Source organism: Pongo abelii, chromosome 16 (genome assembly GCF_028885655.2).
Source record: "Pongo abelii isolate AG06213 chromosome 16, NHGRI_mPonAbe1-v2.0_pri, whole genome shotgun sequence".
Lineage (NCBI taxonomy): Eukaryota > Metazoa > Chordata > Mammalia > Primates > Hominidae > Pongo > Pongo abelii.
Genome location: NC_072001.2, coordinates 21,421,832 through 21,447,014, shown reverse-complemented (window position 1 = coordinate 21,447,014; position 25,183 = coordinate 21,421,832). Strand labels below are relative to the sequence as shown.

Below are 25,183 nucleotides of genomic sequence, written 5' to 3'. Positions count from 1 at the left end.
TTTTAATTTAGAGTCACAGAGATTTTGTATAGCCAAAAAAAGAAAAAACCCAAGAGGTATTTTTTATATATATATATATATATATATATATATATATATATATATTTTTTTTTTTTTTTTTTTTTTTTTTTTTTTGAGACGGAATCACCCTCTGTCACCCAGGCTGGAGTGCAGTGGCACAATCTCGGCTCACTGCAAGCTCTGCCTCCCGGGTTCACGCCATTCTCCTGCCTCAGGCTCCCGAGTAGCTGGGCCTACAGGTGCCCGCCACCATGCCCGGCTAATTTTTTGTATTTTTAATAGGGACGGAGTTTCACCATGTTAGCCAGGATGGTCTCGATCTCCTGACCTCGTGATCCGCCAGCCTTGACCTCCCAAAGTGCTGGGATTACAGGCGTCAGCCACCGTGCCCAGCCGAAGCCGGCAAATATTTCACATGTTCTAAAAGTTCTCACATTCGCAACAGTATTTAGAAAATGAATGGAAAACATTGACATAACAGTAACTCGTGTCTGCATTCATTAAATTTAAAATTTTTTTTTTTTTTTTTTCTTTGAGACAGAGTTTCACTCTTTTTCCCCAGGCTGGAGTGCAATGGCATGATCTCGGCTCACTGCAACCTCCGCCTCCCGGGTTCAAGCGATTCTCCTGCCTCAGCCTTCCAAGTAGCTGGCATTACAGGCACCTGCCACCACGCCCAGCTAATTTTTTTTTTTTTTTTGTATTTTTAGTAGAGACGGGGTTTCACCATGTTGGCCAGGGTGGTCTCGATCTCTCGACCTCGTGATCTGCCCGCCTCGGCCTCCCAAATTGCTGGGATTACAGGCGTGAGCCACTGCTCCCGGCCACGAAGTCTATATTCATTGTCTCTCACATACATTTTGCCCGTTAAAAATACATTTTGTGCAGTTTAAGCCCCAAGTGTCACAGAAGTACTGCAGTACTTGAAATTCCAAAGTGAGACATTTCAATCTTCTTTAAACTGGAAATAAGTCTTATACTTGTCACCTCTTGTAGTTTATACAGGTCTCTTTTGATCTTTGGCAGTTACTTGCTGAATATTGAAAGGGGCTTTTTTGACAAATGTAAAACAGGGTTTATGTGTGCATATTTATTTTTATAATTTTTATTTGTTGCTAGGTCCAAGAAGCCTTTTTCTCCCCTTGGCATTACTTTGATGCACCTGTTATGATCCTGCTGAAAGCTCTCTTGCTTCTTTGGAGCTCTGAGAGGAGCTTTGTACCTTTGACATTTTCACTAGCTTTTGGCTAGCTGCGAAGATTTCGGCTGCTGTGGTGCAGTACAGAGGCAGCCATGTATTGGGCTGCCAAGTCTCAAACTCTTGTTTAGCATGACAGCGAGAACCTCCAGACCTCACTAAAGAGAATCTGCAGAACAGAACTGTGTTCTTTCACAAGGTGGTTGGTGCCGAGGCTGGGTTGGTCTTTGACAGAGCAGAAGCCAGGATGCTCAGTATCGGAAGCATCCTCACACATGGTTTTCAGCTCAGGAGTTGGGGGTTAGGGATGAATTTTGCCAATACTGGATATAATGGGGGATATTTAGAAAAGGTGCCAGGCATTGAACAGATTCAAATTTTCCCAGTATCTACTCTATTTTCTATTTTTTTTTTTTTTTTTTGAGACGGAGTCTGGCTCTGTCGCCCAGGCTGGAGTGCAATGGCGTGATCTCGGCTCACTGCAAGCTCCTCCTCCTGGGTTCACGCCATTCTCCTGCCTCGGCCTCCCGAGTAGCTGGGACCACAGGTGCCCGCCACCACTCCAGGCTAATTTTTTTTTTTTTGTATTTTTAGTAGAGACCCCCGGCCTCCCAGTATCTACTCTTTTTGTGAAAGCAAGAAATTGTGAATTGCAAATAATCTAATTAGTTTAGAAAACCAAATAAGAAAATAAGCATAGCATTTTTTGGCCTGACGCAGTGGCTCACGCCTGTAATCCCAGCACTTTGGGAGGCCGAAGCGGGCGGATCACGAGGCTAGGAGATGGAGACCATCCTGGCTAACACGATGAAACCCCGTCTCTACTAAAAAATACAAAAAAAAAAAAAAAAAATTAGCTGGGCATGGGGGCGGGCGCCTGTAGTCCCAGCTATTTGGAAGGCTGCCGCAGGAGAATGGCGTGAACCCGGGAGGCAGAACTTGCAGTGAGCCGAGATCACGCCACTGCACTCCAGTCTGGGCGACAGAGCGGGACTCTGTCTCGAAAAAAAAAAGAAAATATTTCTTAAAAATCCTCAAGTAGGCTGTAGCATTCAATGAATTATGTCATAAATTGAATGGAAAGAGAATCTGAGCATGTCTTGCAGAATAAGGAGTGAGAAAGAGACCTGCAACATCAGGCATGCTAGATAAAGAAAAATATCTTAGGCAGCAAAGAGGGCTTTGGGGCTCGAGGTAGAAAATTGAATGGTTAAGTTTAAGTGAGTGCTTCAGTAGCATTTTACATAAAAAATTCATCTGTTTTTCAAAGTAGTATACTGTGCTAAATGCTGTTTATATCTTCTTAGTTCTGTTGCCCCGCTTGATGATTACAGATAGAAATCCTTTGTAGGGACATGGATGAAGCTGGAAACCATCATTCTCAGCAAACTATCACAAGGACAAAAAACCAAACACCGCATGTTCTCACTCATAGGTGGGAATTGAACAATGAGAACACTTGGACACAGGGTGGGGAACATCACACACTGGGGCCTGTTGTGGGGTGGGGGGAGGGGGGAGGGATAGCATTAGGAGATATACATAACGAGTTAATGGGTGCAGCACACCAACATGACACATGTATACATATGTAACCTACACGTTGTGCACATGTACCCTAGAACTTAAAGTATAATAATAAAATATATATATAAATAAAACTAAATTAAATTTAAAAAAAGAAATTCAATCACTGTAGGAGCAGTCAGCTTTCACAAGGTGGCCACTGAATAACACGAATGGTATTTGCTCTTTGCAAATAAATAAGAAGGCATTGGATTTATATTGGTAATTTAGAGTAGCTTAGAAAGCCAACTGAAAAAAGGAAGAGAGGAAAAATGAAGGAAATAAGAAAGATGGGAGGAAGAAGGGAAAGAAAGCGAGTGGGCTATCTCAATAGAACAAACACGAGTACAACTGACAAACTATTTCAGTGAGTCTTGGAACATATGGGCAGTTTGAGGTTCTATTTAATGTGTCAAGAGCTACTGTGTTTTCAAGATATTTTAGTCAACTGGACTTAGTCATGATTCATACTCTCCACAGCATCATAAAAGTTTCAGTTTGTGCCAGGGAAGATAAACTATTTTGAAGTAAGTTTGAATTTCAATGCTACCTCTTCACCATGTCTGCATAGACACGACCTTATTGTAGTACAGGAATTTTGACACTTTCTTTGATTTTTGTCCATGCCATGCATCTCTCGAGTCCTACAGAATCAAACCATGTTCTACCATTAAAGAAGGGTTTCTTTTCTAGTTCATAAATATTTGGGTTTAGAGCAAAGGAATGGGAACATATATTTAGAAACAAGGCAATTCGTTTGACATTTATCTGATTGATGGCATAAAAAATAAAGGAGAGGTAAAGAGTGAAAGAATGAAATGTTTTACTTCAAAAGGTTATCATTAAAAATATGTTGTCCTTAAATTCTTAAAAATTCTATAATTTGAATGATGCTTCTCCAATATTGAACACTGATATTTTAAAGGAAACTCATAGGGCAAACTTGATGCTTAAGAATGTTTAATTTATATTCTCGGTAACTGCCTACATTTTAGTTTTATGCGTGTTGCTTAAGATTTTCAAAACATCTAATCTGAGGCAAATATTGAAAATGAGATATGCTCTTTACAGTTGAATTATCTTTCAGGATACATTTTAATTTATTTTATTATCCAGATAATCGGAATCCTCTTAATACCCTAAAATGAAAGTAGTTTAAGAGTATGAATTGTCTTTTTTGTTACTAGCCATGTGATTTTAATTGGCAGTATTTCAATTTTACTTTTAGCATCTAATTATCTCCTTTTTTCCTATTTTTAAGTGGTTATTTGAATAACCTGCCATAGTCATGACTGTTAATTGACTAAGTAGCAAGTCATAATTTTAGAATTGCATTCCAAACTTTTGCTAAGCAACAATTTTGTGCAAAGCTCTGTGCTACACACCAGAAGAAACATAAAACTTGATTAACGATCTTCATGTTTCTAACTATTTATAGTCACCGCTCTAAGAAAGACAAATATACACACAAAATTAGAAATTAGCCAAAATATTAAACTTTCATAATGGAGATATAAGCATGTATTACAGATTCATGAGGGAGGGAGAATATGTTGGGTGAAATACCACATGAAAAGTGAGTCACTGGAATTTAGCCACAAAAGGAGTTGAGTTTGGTAGGTGAAGGGTCAGGGACACTACAGGAAGAGGGAGAAACATGAACACAGACACTGAAATATACAAAGGCGTGATATATGTATGGAATGGCAAATAAACTAGTATTCTCTGCGGTCTTGGGAAGCTTGGCAAAATGAGAGGAAAAATAAGATTTCCCACACCTTGTAATAGTCTTCGGATACTGCTTTAAAACAACTGAGAAATTACTTACAGTAAATGTGTATAACTGCAAAGCTCTTAAAAAGGGGGGTCACAGTGCCAGAAGACATCTTTTGGAAAAAAACTGTAGTGGCTGGATGAAGAGTAGGTGGCTGGCCCAGCAGATTGGAGGAAGGGAGATACATTTGGAGGTGTATGAAATGTTTCTAGGGAAGCATAAGCTTTCCTGATGCAATGTTAAAGGAAAGGGGGAAACAGCTGCCAAGGTAAAATGTAGCTCCTGTTGCCATGGCTTGATCACTAACTGGTGTAACAAATAAGGGAGCATATGAAGGATTAAAGATGAATGTGAACACGAAGTCTTCGAGGTTCAGTGGCTTCAGAGATAGTGATGCCTTTAACAGATAAAGAACACAGGATGATGATTAGGTCTGTGAAAAATACTGTTTTAGGCAGGGGAAAATAATATACATTTGAGGGTTTGGCATTTATCTGATATGAAGCCTCATGGTAGATGAGATTTTACCAGGATAGGAGGTAAAGGATAAGAGAATGAAACAGATGCTCCAGTAAAGTGCAGTGAGAAAGAATGAAAGGGATTTATGGAAAATGATATGAAAATCTTATTTTAGAGATTTTGTAAGAATAGAGTTTAAGGAAAAGCAGCGGTCATCAACAAATTTGGAAATTACATAAAGTCGAAGAAGGATGGAGATTGAAAAGAGGTTGACGGATTTGAAAAGCAGATCATCATGAGTTTGTTTTTAGCTTTGATTCCCTGGAAGCTGAGATTGGAATTCTTGCGCATGTGTGCTCTCTGCAGAAACTTCTAATGTTACTCGGGAATCAAGACAGGCAGAGGAGCAGGCTCAGATGGAGATGAGGTTCAAACTGATTCCAGTGGGGCCTCTAGAGTGTGAATTGCACCTGAGTTTTCTCTTGAGCTAAAGGCCTGGGCTGTAGAACCCTATGGCAAGTAGGCATTGGCTATGGACAAACTCTGGAGTGGCCAGTGAGTGGGAATATAAACCTCAGGAGGCAGTTCTCTGCATTCAAAGGTGATCATCCACTGAAGGGTGCAGAAGTGAATCAAAAAGTCCTGGAAATTTAACCATCACCTCTCTTTTGGAATAACCTTTGATGGTGTGTGGTTTTTGTTTTGTTTTGCTTTGTTTTTGTTTTTGTTTTTTTAGACAGAGTCTCACTCACTCTGTCACCCTGGCTGGAGTGCAGTGGTGCTATCTTGGCTCATTGCAACCTCCACCTCAGGGGTTCAAGCGATTCTCCTGCCTCTGCCTCCTTAGTAGTTGGGATTACAGGCACCTGCCACCATGCCCGGCTAATTTTGTTGTGTGCATTTTTAAATTAATTTGAGTAAGAAAAAAATAAACTGTAATTTTCTGGAAACCCACGTCTTTTAATATTGAAAAGAGTTGTAATTAAATATTTCTGGGGAGAAGATTTGAAAAACACAGGACTTATTCATATAACCTAGCAAAATATGGAATTATCATTTTAGGGTAGCTCTAATAATTACTACACTGTGATCCTCCACAACAAAAGAATGCTAGTAATAAGCTTATGGATTCCTCTTTTATACTATCACAATTAATGCCTTTAATTTTTGAACTCTGAGATTCTGTTTGTATTTTTGTTTTAAATATAGTGCAACTTTTTAATTTATTGGCTTCTTAGTGTCACATCTTGACACACAACTGTTAGATTTGCCTTTAACCTAAAAATCAGTAAGTTTTTTTTAGTTGTTTAATCTTTTTCTATCCTTATTAAAATATAATTGACAAAACTACATATGTAACATTTACTGCTTAATGGCTTGATACACATATGTATTTCCATTGTGAAATGACTACTATAATCAAGTTAACTAACAAATCTACCACCTCACATATGTACCTTTTTGTTGTTGTTAAGAACACTTAAGATCTGCTCTCTTAGCAAGTTTGAAGTATACAATACAGTCTTATTAACTATAATCAACAGTTGTTTAGTCACTTAACCTTAATGAGTAAATATAGTTTGCCATAACCAGGAAGGCACAGACAAGGGCTTTTGGCCCTTCTTCCCCAACTTTGTTCCAGCACGAGAGTTAAAGAAGAAAAGAACCATTCCCTCAACAGTGTACAAAGCAGTAATAAAAATGTTAAACAGTATTACCATGTCTGAGTGCCTTTCCTGTATTTTCTAACTTAACCTAATAATAACCCTTTTAAGTGTCATCATCATTCCTAAAGAGATAAAACTTGGTTAAAATTTAAGATTTGTCACTTACTGCATGATTTGAAAACAGTTCTTTAAATTATCTTAGCTTTCGTTTTCTCATCAGTAAAATAGAGATAATAGTAGGTACCTCATAGGGGATTATTAGATCACGCTTAAAATTGGATCATAGTTAATACTTTAACTGGGGCTTTAACCATCATCATTTACATCATCCCTATCCCATTATCTTTCCTTTTGGCAGAAAGGCATATAGTGAAATCTATGCAAATTAAATGTACATATGGGAAACCCTTTTTTGCAGAAGGCATTGTGGGGCTCCCTCTACATGATCTGAAACGTACCTATATGGCTGTAAGACACTTGACATGTCAGCTACTTTATACCCTGGCACGCCCATGTGACCTACTAAATCAGACAAACACACCAGGTTCTAATATACAGTCATATTCATTTTACAACTTTTCAATTAACATATAATCCTAAATTGCATGCTTTATGTTGAAGAAAAAAACAGCATCTAATATACCATCATAGTAACATATTAAATCTAGTTTAACCTGATTCTCCCAGTGTAACAATTTTGAGTTGCACGTAAGGGTTTTACTGAAATTTTCATTCTTTTATTGGTCATGGATTAGTAACTTAGTATTTCCTTAGAATTGATGTAAGCATGTAAACTGAAGTTGATGATCAAGTATACCTTTATAATAAGCTGAGCAGCTTTAGGCACCTAGATCTTTTGTGAAGTGCAAGTTCACCGAGAGAAGTAATTAGTAGTATGAGTAGGCTTCTCCATCATTGGCTTTTGAATGGCTCTTTACGAAGACAAAAGGAAGGAGGAACTCAGTGTAATTTCTACCTACTTGGATACCTCTGCAAGTATTGTCAATGGTTATTTCTCCTTCAAGCATTCTCCCATTTCCTTTCATCAAATTGGCCAATCTCATCTCAAATCCTCTATAGAAAATGTTGAAGTTACTCTAGGGTGAGATAACAGTTCTCAATGTTTATGGGAATTGAAGAGGTTTTGGGAAAATGGATAATATTAATGGGAAAAAATTAGATTGTTGGAGTGAAGATTAAGTTCAGAGAGAGAATGTATGCTTTACTATAATTTTGTGCAACTGAAATGGGTGTGAAAACATCATTGATGATTAGTAATAATTACTAGATGTAGTGAGTTTTGAAAGACTCCTTTAAGGATGGCCATTAAATAGGTTTCTGTATGTACCTTTATTATAATTATGTATATGTGTATATATGTTTATATACACACAGATTAGATAAATTATGGCCTTTACTGTAAGTACATCATAGAGTTTGATTGAAAAACAAATTCTGTCAAAGAGCAACGACATAGAATTAGGCATGGTTTACTTCCTCTCAGCTGCTGAGTGTTACATTTCTGATTTAGAGGGGAGAAATGTTCTTTTTCCATAAGATTTGAGGTAATATTTCTACTTTGGTTCCAAATTTCTAACCTAAGAATAAGAAGTAATTAATATCAAAAGAATAATGAGAAACCTCATCCCTGGTTAAAATATATATTTAGTAAATATTACAGGAAAGAGATACAGGATTATTTAGAAATAGAATAATAAAACAAAACTTTCCTTATCCTTTTTGGTTGTATAATCAGAAATTACATCTCCTGGTTAAATGATCTCTGAGATTAGTTTCTAAAGTAAGAGGTATTTTGACAGGAAATTTTAACTCATTTTATTTTCAAAATACATATCTTATAGTGACCATAAATCTAATTTTTGAAGAATATTCTTCATAGTCTTATAGTAGAAAATACAGCCTTGAGTGCTGTACTCTCCATTGCTTTGGAAAACATCATTTTAGTTGAGCAAAATACTTTTAATAGTGAGGTATTGATGTGGCCCTTGGCTGTTATTATGTAATCATGCCATGTAATTTTCTGTTCTTTGGAAAGTGATGAAATGAGTTCACAGTGATGGAATGGGCTCCTTCTTTTCAGTCCTAAACTTTTCATACACAAATCATAATTATTAATTGGAACTAATTCCAGACCATGCATTTGAATGCCAGTTTTCATGTGAATGCCAATTTTGTCCCTTATTCTCACCTTGAAAACATAACTTGCTCTACTCTATTAGGAAGAAAGCACGAGGCTGTACTGTGTCTTCTCAGTTCGTATGTTGGATAAATCTGGCCAACAGTTTGTTTATTTAATTATTGATTGAAATAATATTTATTGGATGCTATTGCACATCAAAAACTAGTAGTAGAAACTAGGAATTTAAAATGTAAGTGGGCTTAATCCTGTCCACAGAAGCCTATAGTAGTGAGGGAGAGTTGCAGTAAATGCAGTGGGAGAGACATACCTATGGGAATAGGCCTGGGAGGGGCTCCAGCCTAAAGGATGGTTTTCTGGGGGAGGTGGGCCTGTAAGAGTTAGAAGACCAGAAAGTGGAAATGGAGGAGAAAGAGAAAGCAGAAGGGAAGAAAGAAGAGGGTAGAAAAGAGGATGTTTTAAAGTGATTCAGCTTCTTTCGTAAGTGAGGTATATCTATTGTTAACTATATTTGGGAAATACAATATTTGAATTAATCTCTTAAACCATAGTAGCAAAGCTTTCCAATAGATTCTGAATAACATCATCTTGCTTCTGAACCAGGGACATTCTGATGATTGATTCATTAGGAGTTCTATGGACTTGAAAGTCAATTGTTATGCAATAATTTACAAGTTAGGACAACTTTAGCTTTGTATAATGAGTAACTTTAAGAAAATCAGATATTCCTGAAAATATATTGCATGCAGTATGGTTAATTCTACAACTTAATAATATAGATTGCTGATATTTTATTTATCATCTTGAATCCCAGAATCCTTAAATGTGAACTGTTTTTAGAGGTGAGAGGGCAGATCTACAACTGCCATGGAAAAAATAGTTTTGGCTTATTGAAAGGAGGTGGTCAGCCCCTTTAGCTTATCCTAGTAGCTCTGCAACTCCTTCCTTCTACCTATGTGCTGCAAACCTATGGCTCTTTTTCTGATGTAGTAAAGAATGCATTGGCTTCTGCTGGGTTTCCACATACATGCCTGTTTCAAAACCATGTAATTTTTGCACACTGCTCCCTGCCCTTTTAGTATGATGACATGACATATATCCCTACACTCAGAATTACCAGGGCTTTGTGTCTGAATTTCCAGGCTTGTTTATCCCAGACACTGCTCTATAGAGGCACCGTCCTTCCTCAGAAGGCTGCCTTGGAAAGAAAAATGAGTGAATTTCCATCCATTGCCTATAAACCACACATGGTTTAATAGCTCTATGCACATTTAAAAATATATTTTATACCTTGCAGTCTTTTTTTATATCTAGCCAAATTCTATATTCAGAGGTTTTTTTGGCCACACCTCAGTAAATAACATCATTAAAGCTTGTGTATTCTGTTTGAATTATTGGAGCTTTAGAGCCTTGCAGGCTTACTGCCCTTTAATGTATGCTCTTGAGTATCCATACAACACAGATTGAAAAGAGTTGCTTTAACTCAAAGAAATGCGAGTTTCTAATAGAACTTCAGGTACCTTCAAATGGCTATTGAGCTTTTGATCGAGGGAAACCTCCAAAAACTACATAATCTATACAAATCTTTTTATGCTTAATATCAGTTGTGGTACATTACGATGCATGTATCAGAAGAGAGTGGTTATTTTTATTTTACTAACTTTGATATACACAAAATGATGTCATATGATCATGGAATATTAGAGCTATTATGGGACTAAGAAATAATTCACAACTTCAGTGTAAAGATGAGAAAAGTGAGGGAAAATATTGTAAAGGATATTGCTCGCTGTCTCACAGAGTAGAGGTGAAGATGAGTCAGGCATTGAGATTTCTTTATTCTCCCATCCAGTATATGAAACTGGCACTTAATTATAATCTTTTAAATGCTGATTACTTGTATCTTTCAACGGAGGTTTTTTGGATCAATAATGTTTGAAAGTTACAACACTATAGGCCGGGCGCGGTGGCTCATGCCTGTAATCCCAGCACTTTGGGAGGCCAAGGCAGGCAGATCACGAGGTCAGGAGATTGAGACCATCCTGGCCAACATGGTGAAACCCTGTTTCTACTAAAAATACAGAAATTAGTTGGACCTGGTGGTAGATGCCTGTAATCCCAGCTACTTGGGAGGCTGAGGCAGGAGAATGGCTTGAACCTGGGAGGTGGAGGTTGCAGTGAGCCAAGATCATGCCACTGCACTCCAGCCTGGTGACAGAGCGAGGCTGTGTCTTAAAAAAAAAAAAAAAAGAAAGAAAGAAAGAAAGTTACAACACTAGTGTTTGATTGAGATACCATGACTCTCTCACCTTCAAAGGTTAGCGATGCTTAACCTTCAATAACCAATGATAATATCATTAATTGATGATAATTAGTATCATCAAATTTACAATAAAACCATCACTATATTTCTGACATCCATGCTTTTTGCCAAATCTGCCTGAAACCTATAGAACAACCCGGGGCTAATTTACCCCTCAGGTGACATTTGCTAATGTCTGGAGTCATTTCTGGTTGTCACAAGAAAGAGTTTTCTGGTTCAAACTGTCAATAATATCAAGGTTGATAAACCCACTAAAGGGATTTAATGCTGCCCTCTGCAACACTTATATGTAATAAAAGACATGTATCCTATACTAGTTGAAAAGAAGTCTGATCTTCCCTTTTCTATTGTATTTCAAACTTTTAGGGTTGTCTCTAGATTACATTATGTCATATTTTCATGAAGTGCTTCAAATATTCTCATCTATGTTTTATAGAACTTGATCCTCTTCCTTTTTGTTCAAAGGTCTATTTTAAGAAGTCTAACCTCACACGAATGCCAGTGCTTTTCCTTTGTGACTTTTCAAGCTTCATTTGTTAGATATGTCTCTAGATATATAGAAAAAAGTGTGATTGTTGTATTTTAGATTCCACCATTGATCTACACAAGAAAAAAATTGTTTTGTGTTTTTTGCATTTCCTGGTATTTATTTGTGTTTGGGGCTCTATCCTTATTAACTATTAACAATTTCATGGGATGATGAATAGTAATTTTTTATACATTGAAGAAATATAGAGTCCGGGAAATAGAAGCTAGACACATAACTGCCCCTTTGGAGTTGAGCCTTCTGCAGGATATTCATAAGTGAATTTACAAACAAGATGTGATATGATGATAAAGAATATGGAAGGCATTACAAATGGACATAAAAGGGCCTATAATCAAGGCTTGAGCAATCAGGTGAGGTCTGAGCTGACACCTGACAAGTACATGGAGGTAAATATTGTTTCTGGCAGAAAAAAACGTTTTGAACACATCTCATTTAGAGATGAGATACAGCCAGTGCCCCAGAGGTACTGAATACTGTAGGCAATTGTAGCAGGATGATAGGTATTTGTGTATGTAAACAGACCTAAACATGGAAAAATACAGTAAAAATAAAATCCAAAAGGTAAAGAGAAAATACACCCACATAGGGAACTTCCCATGAGCGGAGCTTTCAGGACTGGAAGTTGCTCTAGGTGAGTCAGTAAGTAGTGAGTGAATTTGAAGACCGAAGACATTACTGTACACCACTGTAGACTTTATAAACACTGTACACTTAGGCTACACTAAATTTAGAAAACGTTTTCTTTCTTACGTAAAAAATTAACTTTAGCTCACTGTGACATTTTTACTTTACCAACATTGATTGTTTTAATTGTCCTTTATATTCTTACTTTAAAGCTTTTTTCTAATTTTAAAAAATTATTTTTTGTTTATATTTTTATATTATTTTGTTAAAAACTAGGACTCAAACACACACAGTAGCCTAGGCGGACACACGGTCAGGATCGTCAATATCACTGTCTTTCACTTCCACATCTTATTCCATTGAAAAGTCATCAGGGCCAATGACATGTACGGAGCTTTCATCTCCCATGATAACAGGACCTTCTTTCCAAATACTTCCTGGAGATCCCAGGTGTCGCTTTTTTAGAAATATGTCCATGGTGGTTTACTTATTGTTTTTTTCTCTCCTTATAGATTTGCTTATAAGCAAATCATGCATCATGAACATTTCTCTCTATTAAGGAAAATCTGTTGCTGTTGGTGTCCATGTTTTAAAACTTTTTATGGAGCTTGTTGAGCTCTGCAAAAGTTGCACCTATCACTGTGTATTTTCTTGGGAGTTCGTCTTCTCTTTTTAGGTTTATTTACATCAGCCTCACCATAAACATGTGAATAATGTTTGAGCTGTAATGATACTGCAGCTAGGACCTCAACAAGCAATAGGAATTTTTCAGTTCCAGTATAACTTTAAGGGACCCACTGTGGTATATGTGATCCGTCGTTAGCCAAACATTGTTATGTGGGGCATGCCTATACTTTTATGAGATAATGCAGAACTTGGAGAGCTTCATTTCAGATATTTTCATTATGAAACATTTGCTGAGTACCTACTCTAGGACAAGCACCATTCTAGTCTTCAGAACAACAGCACTGAACCAAACAACTGAAGCCTCTGCCGTTGTGTAGTTTACATTCTAGAGTGGTAGTTTATTAGTATTATTCATCTATATATGCAACTTTTCATTAAGAGTTTTCACCCTTGTATACGGTCAGAATGGTAAGTACAAGTGTTTTCATGGACTGAGCAATGTAACGATTGGTAAATTAATGGAATTTTTTTAAAATTATAGAAATAATAAGTTGATATTAAGCTAAAAGTTGTCTTTAAGAACTTTGATACTCAGTCTCTAACTTTTCAAGTTATTCTTTTGGGGTTTCTCTTTCTCATCTGGGGGTATAATGCTTGATGTGGATGAGACTTTATGCTGGAAGAATTTTATTTCTTTTTTCATTTAAAATATCATAGTTGACGTGGCAGATACACTGATCAGCAGCATTTAGAGAAGGGTAACTTTTTAAATCAGCATGGAAAATTAAGGTACATCTTAGAAAAGTGATTACTCTGCCCTTATACCAAGACACAAGAAGACTTTACACTGGCATTGCAGCATGGAGAGATTTACAACAGCTTTCATTGGTTTAGATGCGGCTAAAGAATTAACAGATGATTGGTTGGCATTCTCAAAATGGAAAATTTAACAAACTTCTAGAAAGGTAATCAAGTTATTGTCTGTATATTCCTCACACCTCTGAATGATGAGTGTGCTTTCCAACATCAACATTCATGAAGCTGACTTTGAAATATTTAACTTAAAAGCATTTTACCCTTCTTTGAAACCTTATTTAAAATGCCCTGATATCAGCTTAGTCCTGTTAGAATAAAAAATAAAGTCATTCAAGAAATTTACACTAGAGATAACCGTTTCTAGGTCATAACGTTTTATTGGATACAATCAGAAAATGTGGTGTGGTTGGCAAACCCTACATTGGGTTTTGAAATTACTGTGCTACCAGTATGTTCCAGCCAATGAGAACCTTTCAGCCATCGGCTTTTATTGATTTGTATTCCTCAGAGTAACATAAATAGCTTTCCTTAAGTCTTCCAAGTTCACTATGGTTATTTTTTTCCTGAAATTTCTGCTGTTAGAAGGCTTATTTATTTATTTATTTATTATTTTTTGAGACAGAGTCTCACTCTGTTGCCCAGGCTGGACTGCAATGGCGCTATCTCGGCTCACTGCAAGCTCCGCCTCCTGGGTTCAAGCGATTCTCCTGCCTCAGCCTCCCGAGTAGCTGGGACTACAGGCGCCCGCCACCACCCCCAGCTAATTTTTGTATTTTTAGTAGAGACTGGGTTTCCCTGTGTTAGCCAGGATTGTCTCCATCTCCTGACTTTGTGATCCGGCTGCCTCGGCCTCCCAAGGTGCTGGGATTGCAGGTGTGAACCACCGCCTCCGGCCTAGAAGGTTTATTCATGCACTTACTCCGTGGCTTTCCAAGCCCTTCATGGTTTGAGCTTGGAATTGGTAGCAACGTTCTATGAGCAAGCAGGAAAAAAAGAGGTGCTATAACCAATTATTCTATAAATACTTATAGTATGGAGAGTTCTGCAATCACAACAATACATTTTAGCTTTTTCGGAACAAATAAAGATATTGAAAATTTCTTCCTTTTCTATTTTTAGTTTCTGTGGGTGCATGATAGGTATATATATTTATGGGGTATATGAGATATTTTGGCACAAGCATGCAATAGGTAATAATCACATCATGGGAAATTGGGTCTACATCCCCTCAAGCATTTATCATTTGTGTTACAAACAATCCAATTAAACTCTTAGTTATTTTAAAATATACAATTGAACGATTGGCTCTAGTCCCCCTGCTGAGCTATCAAATACTATAATAGGTCTTATTCTTTTTTTTTTTTTTTTCCGAGACGGAGTCTCACTCTTTCGCCCAGGCTGGAGTGCAGTGGCGTGATCTCGGCTCATTGCAAGCTCCGCCTCCAGGGTTCACGCCATTCTCCTGCCTCAGCCTCCCAAGTAGCTAGGACTACAGGGGCCCACCACCACACCCAGCTAATTTATTTTTGTATTTTTAGTAGAGACGGAGTTTCACCCTGTTAGCCAGGATGGTCTCAATCTCCTGACCTTGTGATCCGCCTGCCTCAGCCTCCCAAAGTGCTGGGATTACAGGCGTGAGCCGTGGCGCCCGGCCTGTCTTATTCATTCTTTCTAGTTGTGTTTTTTTTTTTTTTTTGTACCCATTAACCATTTCCATTTCCTCTCTTCTTCCCCCTCCCCAGACTACCCTTCCTGTCCTCTAGTAACTATCCTTCCATTCTCTATTTCCATGAGTTCCATTGTTTTGATTTTAAAAGATACTGAACGTTTCAACCAAGAAAGGCAAAAATAAGCAAGTACTCCCTCATCCAATCACACTAGAAATTAAATTCATTTTTAATAAACAACTGAAATATTTTTATTGCTTATTTTCACTTTTAAAATATATATGTGAAATCTAACCCGCAAATTTATACTGTTAATAGACATGTTTTCAACATTTGTTTAAAAATATGAGTTAAGTTTCTGGACTTAACATATGGTGGTTAAAATGAGAATTCGGCACTTTCAAGTCACACTTGATTTTTTTCTATTCTCTAAGATGTTAACTATTTTATTTTACCTGGAAATGTGAGTAAATGTATTAAATAGCAATCTCATTGCATATACCAATTGATGGTAATTAAATTGAAGCATCTCTGTTACTATTTTTAAAAGATCCTCATTTGAATTTTTTTTTTTTTTTTTTGAGAAGGAGTCTCACTCTGTCGTCCAGGCTAGAGTGCAGTGGCGCGATCTCGGCTCACTGCCAGCTCCGCCTCCGGGGTTCACGCCATTCTCCTTCCTCAGCCTCCCCAGTAGCTGGAACTACAGGTCCCAGGCTAATTTTTTTGTGTGTGTATTTAGTACAGACAATGTTTCATCGTGTTAGCCAGGATGGTCGCCATCTCCTGACTTGTGTTCCGCCCGCCTCAGCCTCCCAAAAGTGCTGGGATTACAAGTGTGAGCCACCACGCCTGGTCTGTCTTATTCATTCTTTCTAATTTTTATTTTTTTTGTACCCGTTAACCATTCCCACTTCCTCTCCTCTTTCCCCTCCCCAAACCACCCTTCCTGTCCTCTGGTAACTATCCTTCCATTCTCTATTTCCATGAGCTCCATTGTTTTGATTTTTAAAAGATACTGAACATTTCAACCAAGAAAGGCAAAAATAAGCAAGTACTCCCTCATCCAATCACACTAGAAATTAAATTCATTTTTAAAAAACAACTGAAATATTTCAATTGCTTATTTTCACTTTTAAAAAATATATGTGAAATCTAACCCTCAAATTTATACTGTTAATAGACATGTTTTCAACATTTGTTTAAAAAATAGGAGTTTAGTTTCTAGACTTATGATGGTTAAAATGAGAATTCGGCACTTTCAAGTCACATTTGATTTTTTTTCTATTCCCTAAGATGTTAACTATTTTATGTTGCCTGGAAATGTGAATAAATGTATTAAATAGCAATCTCATTGCATATACAAATTGATGGTAATTAAATTGAAGCATCTCTGTTACTATTTTTAAAAGATACTCATTTGATTTTTTTTTTTTTTTTTTTGAGAAGTCTCACTCTGTCACCCAGGCTAGAGTGCAGTGGCGCGATCTCGGCTCACTGCCAGCTCTGCCTCCGGGGTTCACGTCATTCTCCCAAGTACCTGGGACTATAGGCGCCCGCCACCATGCCTAATTTTTTTGTATTTTTAGTAGAGACGGGGTTTCACCATGTTAGCCAGGATGGTCTCGCTCTCTTGACCTCGTGATCCGCCCGCCTTGGCCTCCCAAAGTGCTGGGATTACAAGCGTGAGCCACCGCGCCCAGCCTTATTTAAATTTTTTAATCCTGTTTTCAAACTTTATAGTCTAAATTTTGGAAAATGCCACGGTGAAATTTGATAAAGACAATAGCTACTAGATGTTGACAGACTTTATCTTCTATACCGGTGAGTTTTAACATGCTTTTCTAACTAGCTCCTAGTAACCATGGAATGAAATTATAGAACAGGTACAACTTCAAATTTCATTGGCTTTTCAGCTCTTAAGAGAATAGTCATATCTAAGCAATGAAATTTTGTTTAATCTACCTTAAAATATCTGTAAAATGTGTACTTTCCCACTAGCTATTACAACCATGGCAATCTACATTCAAACATGCATATAAAATGAGTCATCTTTTCCTGCCATTACAGAGTTATGGAAAATTAGTCCTAATGCCTATTTTATACGAAGCATTGTACTTTCCTACTGTGAAAAAATAGTGAAGTTCTAAATGGAAATGTGAATGAGAAGCAAAATTGGCAATATTCTCTAATAATATGAAATTAACATGTAGAATCAAATCCTTGATTAATGCAACCAAACAAGTTACTGCCAGGACATAAGAAATAGAAAGCAGGCTGGTTTTTCATGATATAGTTGTCAAGTTTCATGGTATTTCAAAATGCCTTAACTCTGATGACGTCAATTCCGCTACTTCTAGATCTCTGATGCCGGCATGACCTATACCTTAAACATTATGATTTTCTTGGTCATTCAGTCTAGTACTGAGTTTTCAATTTTAGTTTTTTTATGTATTATGTATTGAGGGAAATTGTATATGAATGCATAGATTTTAGATATATTTCAATGACAAATATATATAAATTCATGTAGCCAAAACCTAAATCAGGATATGCAATATTTCTACTTGCTAGAAAGTTCCCTTTGTCCACTTTCAGTCATTTCCCAGCTCCAATAGGCAACGTGATTTCTGAAGTCTATATCCATGTATTACTTTTGTCTGTTCTTGGACTTTGTATATTTTGTGTCTCACTATTATTGTTTAATATATATTCTTGAGGTCCTTTCATGTTGTGTGTATTGGTATCTCATTATTTTCATTGTTAAGTTCCATTGTTCATTGTTTTCATTGCTAAGTAGTATTCCATTGTGTAGATATACACATTTTTTAAAAATCTGGATTTTTTTGGATGAATATTTGATTTTTTTCAAAGTTTCTACTATCTTCAGTAATACTGCTATAAACAGGTATGTAAAAAGTCTTTTTGTGGTCATTCAATTGATCTTGTGTAAAGGCCTAGGAGTGAAATTGATAAATATGAAATATTTTTATGTTTAACTTTGTAAGAAACTGGATTAGTTTTCAAAAGTGTGTATTTTATTGTAGTCTTCCATCAGCAAATTATGAGAGGTTGAGTTGTTCACCATATGTTCATCATTTAGTGTTGTCATTTTTTTGCATTCCACAATTAGTAACTCTTTGTGGTTTCAATTTGTATTTACACACAATTAAAGATGTTAGGTGTATTTTCATGTGCATCTTGGCCATTTGTATATCTTTTTTTGAAGCATCTGTTCAAGTTAGACATTAGGATATCTTTTTCTTATTGATGTGTAGGATTTCTTTAGTAGTCAAGCTCTTTTTCAGGTATATATTTTTGAATATCTTATTCTAGTCTGTAGCTTGCTCTTTTATTTTCTTAATATTTATGATTATTTCTTTTTCATTTGTAAAGACACCTTGTGAATATAAATTTTTGTTCTCTATGTCCTAAGAAATATTTTTTTCTTGAAGATGGGGCAGATTTTCTCCTATGCTTTATATCAGAATCTTTATAGCTTTAGACTATACACCTAAATCTATTATATACCTGAAATTAATTTATGCATTATGATGTAGGGCTTAAGGTTTTTTTTTTTTTTTTTGACTTAGGAAGTGGTTCCATCATTTGTTAGAAAGATTTTTCTTTCCAATTTGAATTGCCTTGGTGCCTTTGTTTAAATTGAATGATCAAATATGTATTTGTACATTTCTATTCTTCTCTACTAGTGTATTCATTTTCTCTTACACCAATGTTGCTTTGTCTTGTTCAGGATAGCTTTTGACAAGTATTCAACCAGGAATAATAATTTCTCCCAATTCATGCTTCATTATGGTTTTTATCTTTCTATTATAAGTCTTATGCATTTCTATATACATTTTTAAAAACAACCTATCAGTTTTTTCCAAACAGCAGATGGGATTTTGATTGAAATTTAATCTAATAACCAAATTGAAAATTGGCATCTTAACATGATTGAGTCTTCTAATTTATGAACATGGGTTTAGGTCATATATAATTTTTCTCAGAAATGCTTAGTAGTTTTCAGGGTAGTATTATTGTATACATTTTATTATGTTTTAATGTTAGCAAGTACAATTTTAAAAGAAATATAATTTATTTTCACATTGGTCTTATGTCTTGTTTTATAAATTTCTTATGATTTTATACATAAGTGATTGTGTTGTCTGTGCATAAAGATTTCTATGGCTGTTTTTTTTTCTACCAAATTTTGTATTTCATTCTTTTTTGTTGCTTTTTTATTACTGGCTCAAACCTCAGTACAACGTTAAATAAAAGTTACAGGGGCATACATACTTGCCTTGTTCCCAATGTTAGGAAGAACACATTCAATATATAGTCATTAAGTATGACATTTGATGTATGATTATGTAGATGCTCCTCTCCAATATAAGAAAAGGTTTGCCTCTATTCTTGATCTACTCTGACGTTTTATCAAGAATACTTATATAATTTTGTCAGTAGAATTTTGTACATCTATTCAGATCACTATATGGAACTGTCTTTTTAATGCTATTGATCAGTTCAAATACATTGCTTAATTTTTGGGTGTTAAAATAACTTTTTATTATCACAGTAAACCACAGTTAATCATTATATATTTCTTATATATTACTAGAATTGATTTGCTAATATGTATTTTTAAATTTTGCATCTGTGTTTATAAGTTATGGAGGCTTATTATTGTTTTTGGTAATGTCTTTACTAATTTTTCAAACGATGGTAATTTGATTACTTTATTTCCAATTTGCGTGTCCCCTTATTTCTTTCTTTTGACTGATTGCTCTAACTAGGACTTGCTTAGGACTTCTAGTACTATGTTGAATAGCAGTGATGAAAGTGGGCATCCTTTTCTTGTTCCAGGTCTTAGAGGAAAAGCTTTCAGTTTCCCCCCATTTAGTATGAAACTGAGTGTCTGTTCTATATGCTTTCATTATGTTGAGGTGTGTTCCTTCCATACAGTTTTTTCAAGGCTTGGATCATGTAGGGGTGTGGAATTTTATCAAATGCTTTTTTAGCATCAATTGAAATTATCATACAGTTTTTGTGCTTCATTCTATTGATATGATGTGATTTGATGTGAGATGATGATAATGATTTGCATATGTTTAACCATCCTTGCGTCCCTGGGATAAATCCCACTTGGACATGATGAATGATCTTTTTAATGTGTTGTTGAATGCAGTTTGCTAGCATGTTGCCGAACATTTTTGCATCAATGTTCACCAGGGATATTGGCCTGTTGTTTTTTATTTATGTGTCTTTGGTTTTGGTATCAGAGTAACACTGTCCTTGTAGAATGAGTTTGGAAATAGTCCCTCCTCCTCTATTTTTCACAGTAATTTGAGTAGGATTGGTATTAGTTCTTTTAAAAATATTTGGTAAAATTCAGGAGTAAAGCCGTCGGGTCTTGGGCTTTTCTTTCCCGGGAAACTTTATTTTATTTATTTATTTTTTTTTTGAGAGGGAATCTCGCTCTGTCGCCCAGGCTGGAGTGCAGTGGCGCGATCTCAGCTCACTGCAAGCTCCGCCTCCCGGGTTCACGCCATTCTCCTGCCTCAGCCTCCTGAGTAGCTGGGACTAGAGGCGCCCGCCACCACGCCCGGCTAATTTTTTTGTTTTGTTTTGTTTTGTATTTTTTAGTAGATACAGGGTTTGACCATGTTAGTCAGGATGGTCTCCATCTCCGGACCTCGTGATCTGCCCGCCTGGCCCTCCCAAAGTGCTGGGATTACAGGCGTGAGCCACCGCGCCCGGCCTTTCCTGGGAAAATTTTGTTTCCATCTCACTACTTATTGGTCTTTTCAGGTTTTGGATTTCTTCATGGTTCATTCTTGCTAGGTTGTATGTGTCTAGGAAAGTATCCATTTATTCTAGATTTTCTAATTTATTGGTCTGTAGTTGCTCATACTAGCCTCTAATGATCCTTAGAATTTCTACAGTATCAATGATAATGTTGTCCCCATTTTCATCTCTGATTTTATTTAGGTTTTTTTTGTTGTTGTTTGTTTGTTTTTTTTAGTGTGGCTACAGGTTAGTGGTTTGGTTTATCTTTTTTAAAAAACGCACTTTTCATTTTGTTCATATTTTGTATGTTTTCATTTCAATTTCATTAATTTCTGCACTTATCTTTATTCTTTCCTTTCTTCTATACTTATTTTGGGTCTGGTTTACTCTTGCTTTTCTAGTTCTTTAAGATGTATCGGCGCCTCAGGCCCAGCAGAGCCAGGGCGGCTCCTGCCGGTAGCCTGCGTGCAGCCCGGCCAGCCGCGCCCCGCGTCCATCTCGCCGTTCACTGCCCTGAGGCTGGCGCCGCCATGGGGCGCGGGGCCGGTGCTGCTCTGGGGCACTGGAGCCGCGCGGTGCTGGAGAAGCCACGCGCCGCTGGAGGGAAGCTGCCGGGGCGGGGGTCTGGGCGGCTCAGGGGGCGGCGCGGGCCTCGCGCGGCTCCTGGGGTTGTGGGCTCGGGCGCCTGGCTGCTGCAGGTGCGGGGCTCTTGCCTGGCCGGGCGCTCCTCGGCTCCCACGCACCGGGTTCCTGGGCGCTCCCACCGACACTGCCTGGGCGGGGATGAGGCCTGGCGGCGCAGGCCGGCGGCGCCTCCGGGAAGGATGGGCGGCTACGACCTGCGGCGCCTGGACTCTCGGAGCCCGGAAGCTCCTGGGGCTGGCGTACCCTGAGCGCCCGAGGCTGGCAGCTGCGGTTGGATTTCTCGCGATGTCCACTGTTATCTCCATGTCTGCCCCTTTCTTCCTGGGGAAGATCATGGATGTCATCTATACCAACCCCACTGTGTAGACTACAGCGACAACCTGACCCGCCTCTGCCTTGGCCTCAGTGGCGTGTTTCTGTGTGGTGCTGCCGCCAATGCCATTCGTGTCTCCCTCATGCAAACTTCAGGTCAGCGCGTTGTGAAGAGGCCGAGAACTTCATTATTCGCCTCCATTCTGGGGCAGGAGGTTGCTTTCTTTCACAAGACTCGCACAGGAGAATTGATTAACCGCCTCTCATCAGACTGCACTCCTGGGGCGCTCAGTGACTGAAAACCTCTCAGATGGGCTCAGGGCCAGGGCCGGGGCCGGGGCCGGGCTTCTGTAGGCATCAGTATGGATGTTTTTTGTCTCACCTAATCTGGCCACCTTTGTTTTGAGCGTGGTGCCTCCAGTGTCAATCATTGATGTAATTTATGAACGATATCTGCTGAAACTGAACAAAGTCACCCAGGATTCCCGGGCACAAGCCACTCAGCTAGCTGAGGAATGTACTGGAAATGTAAGAACTGTTGGAGGTTTTGGAAAAGAAATGACTGAAATAGAGAAATACGCCAGCAAAGTGGACCATGTGATACAGTTAACAAAGAAAGAGGCATTCGCTCGGGCTGGATTCTTTGGAGCAACTAGGCTGCCGGAAACCTGATTGTGCTTTCTGTCCTGTAAAAAGGGAGGCTGCTGATGGGCAGTGCCCACATGACCATGGGTGTGAACTCTCTTCCTTCCTAATGTATGCCTTCTGGGTTGGAATAAGCATTGGAGTTCTGAGATCTTTTTACTTGGAGTTGATGAAAGGACTGGGTGCCGGGGGGCGCCTCTGGGAGCTCCTGGAGAGAGAGCTCAACCTGCCTTTTAACGAGGGGGGAGGGTTATCTTAAATGAGAAAACCTTCCAGGGTGCTTTGAAGTTTAAGAACGTGCATTTTGGCGATCCCGCTTGCCCAGAGGCGCCCATATTTCAGGATTTCAGCCTTTCCATTCCGTCAGGATCTATCACCGCACTGGTTCTGGCGGTGGCCCAAGTGGTTCTGGCAAATCAACAGTGCTTTCGCTCCTGCTGAGGTTGTAGGACCCTGCTTCTGGAACTATCAGTCTTGATGGCCATGACATCCGTCAGCTAAACCCAGTGTGGCTGAGATCCAAGATTGGGACAGTGAGACAGGAACCCATCTGGTAGACAACATGAGAGACTTTAATGCAAAACAGTGTTGCAGAAAAAAAAACTTCAGAGACTGTATGAAATATGTAAACCATATATCAAGTTATTTGAAAAATACCTATTTTTTCCAAAGTGCGTAAAATATTGCTTTGAAATGTACCTGTTCTCAAGATCTTTTTATTCAGAGTTTTAATAATTGTAACTTTTTAAATGTTTATAGCACTGAAGTTATTTTCAGGTTTTGTATTTTGTTTTATTGTGGAATATTTTAATTAATATAGCATGGCATCTCATTTTCTTTTGCCTGCTGTTAAAGATGGAAGCTATTGTCAAATGACAACTTAAAAAATGGAAGTATAAATAAAAAGCCTGATTATTTTAGGCCAGTTTACCAGTCACTGTGTAATTCTTCTGGTAATAGTCTACCTACTTTAAGTCTAATTTTACTAGATAGAGTAATGGAAAATGAAAATTTAACCCTTTATTCCGATAATCTCATGAAGCAAACCTAACTAACATCAGCTGGAAAGAAGAGAACATTTATATTGCCCGTCTCCTGTGTCTTCAAAGGTGTAAGAGTTGAAGACTACGTGTTCCTATGGGAACTATGTTTGAATATGTGCAATTTTCAACATTCTGGCACAAGAAAACCTGATAAGTTTTTAAAAGGGCAGAAGCTTATTTTTTGAACAGGAAAACCTATTAAATTCACATGTGTGTATGAGTACTTCTGGGAAGCAAGGGGTGAACTGCTAGGTATTATTGAGAATGAATGATTTTTGCATATAAGTTGTTTGAAGGCATGTATTTTGAAAAAAAATCTGTTACAAACATAATTTCAAAACAAATTGAATCTTATGATACTTTTGGAATTTCATTAATAAGGCTAAAATCTGAGGAATATAACTAATTTTCAGCCTTAAGACATTTAAGTTTGGAAGTCCTTGCTATTCAACAGAATAACAAGAAAAATGTATCACTCTTCTGAAAAGATATTAATAAGCCCTTTTCTTTTATTTACGGTTATAGTTTTATTTACAGTCTCAAAATTCCTAAAGCAGTGCTGATAACCATTGAATTTGCCATATTTTGTATTCAGTGCTGTTAATGTGCTGTTGCCTCAGGAAAAATTGCTTTTTCTCCATTGATGAGGCTAGACCCTAAGAAGTAATTAAGTCAATGTAAATCAAATGGAAGTTTTGCCATGAACTAAGCATTTATTAGTTCCCTGATTAGACTGGAAGAAGAAACCGCTATTTCATGATAAGCATGGAATATTATATTTTATTCTTCATAATTAATGAATAAAATTGAATGAATGAACGTAGTGTTTTCTGAATTAGTAAACGGTACATCTGTGACAATCATTTTAACAAGCTCTACTTGTGTTCTTTATAAAGTGTGATTTTCAGAAAGCAAACAAAACACAATTACAAGGTTGAATCTGAGGAAAATAATCCTTGTGCCATGGAGGTATTTACAAAATTGCATTTCATTGTTATGTTTTATTTTCTGATGCATGATGTTCAATTATATCTTTAGGTAATACTTTATATCATAGATTAAAATTTATAGTGAACTTTAAAAAAAGATGTATCATCAGGTTGTTTATTTGAGGTTTTTTACTTTTTTGATCTTGGAAATTATAGGTATAAATTTCCCTCTTACTACTGCTTTTTGCTGTATCCCATAGGTTTTGGTATGTTGTGTTGCCATTTTCATTTGCTTCAATAAATTTTTCAATTTCTTCTTAATTTCTTTGTTGAAATTGTAAGGATCATTAGAGGCTACTATGAGCAAACATA

General features: G+C 37.4%; 1 pseudogene; it reads left to right on the top strand.

Moving 5' to 3' along the window:
- The first annotated feature begins 11,997 nt into the window (after positions 1 to 11,997).
- Positions 11,998 to 23,943, top strand: LOC129050005 (ATP-binding cassette sub-family B member 10, mitochondrial-like; annotated as a pseudogene).
- The last annotated feature ends 1,240 nt before the right edge of the window (positions 23,944 to 25,183 follow it).